Consider the following 1,425-nt stretch of genomic DNA (forward strand, 5'->3'; position numbering starts at 1 on the left):
GGGGGGGGGGTTTGCTGTCATGTTGACCATTTACAAGTACGTAAATCCGTATAAAAGAGAAGTTAAATAAATTTCAAAGAGAAACACACACACACACACACACACACATACATACATACATACATTTGTTGTTGTTGTTGGCACTCCGTCGCTTACGACGTCGAGGGTTCCAGTTGATCCGATCAACGGAACAGCCTGCTCGTGAAATTAACGTACAAGTGGCTGAGCACTCCACAGACACGTGTACCCTTAACGTAGTTCTCGGGGATATTCAGCATGACACAGTGTGACAGGGATGACCCTTTGAATTACAGGTACAACAGAAACAGGAAGAAAGAGTGAGAGAAAGTTGTGGTGAAAGAGTACAGCAGGGTTCGCCACCATCCCCTGCCGGAGCCTTGTGGAGTTTTAGGTGTTTTCGCTCAATAAACACTCACAACGCCCGGTCTGGGAATCGAAACCGCAATCCTATGACCGCGAATCCGCTGCCCTAACCACTGGGCCATTGCGTCTCCACATACATACATACATACATACATACATACAGTTTAAAATTTAAATATAAATGTGCATGTCTAGACATGCAGCTATATGCATGAGAATACATACATAAAACAAAGCATACGAATCTTCACATGCAGTGACTCCAGATACTGCACATATACACACATACATGCAAAAAATACCCTGTTGATGTTCAAATCCCAATGAACGAGCCTTGGGTCAAGATTAAAAACCGGCTCTTTCTCTATTGGCAAGAAATCTTGAAATAAAACTGAATAATGACATACATACATACTTACATACATATATACATACATACATACATACATACATACATACATACATACATACATACATACATACATACATACATACATGTGTGTGAATAACCTAAAAGTTACATTATATGTAATTGTTATGCTTCATGCAATATTAATTTAAGAAAACTCGCCACAACACTTTAGGTACTAGATCTAATTTGAGCTTGTCCATTGAGGTTGTCGAAGAAATATAGATTTCCAAACAACTGTGAGAACAATTCAGAGTTAACTTCTCGGGTATTACGTTACATACATCAACACGCAATCAGCAGCTGAATATTATGATGTCAGGCAAGAAACTGCTCTCGAAAGACTGCTTGCTTTATTATTAGATGAATGTAGTTGAGAGAAATTTTGTTTGTCTCCAATTCCACAGACTGTGGTAGCGACCTCCTTAGAAAATTAGAATATGAAGGGAAATAGAAAAAATAAAAATAAAAATAAAAATAAAGAAATGATAAATTAAAGAAATGGAGAAAGGGACAGAGAAAGAAAGAGCGTGAGTGAGAGAGAGTGGGAAGATAGAAAGAGAGAGGAGAGAGAGAGAGAGAGAGAGAGAGAGAGAGAGAGAGAGAGAAAAGAACGCCTTTACGTAATTGGT

The 1,425-nt window shown here is 38.7% G+C and overlaps 1 protein-coding gene across 1 annotated transcript in view; it reads right to left on the reverse strand.

The window, feature by feature from the left end:
- Positions 1-1,425, reverse strand: part of LOC106882651 (putative ankyrin repeat protein RF_0381) — a 140,321-nt gene that overhangs the window by 120,585 nt on the left and 18,311 nt on the right. The gene's annotated exons all lie outside the window — the stretch shown is intronic.

Source organism: Octopus bimaculoides, chromosome 3, assembly GCF_001194135.2.
Source record: "Octopus bimaculoides isolate UCB-OBI-ISO-001 chromosome 3, ASM119413v2, whole genome shotgun sequence".
In the NCBI taxonomy this organism is placed as follows: Eukaryota; Metazoa; Mollusca; class Cephalopoda; order Octopoda; family Octopodidae; genus Octopus; species Octopus bimaculoides.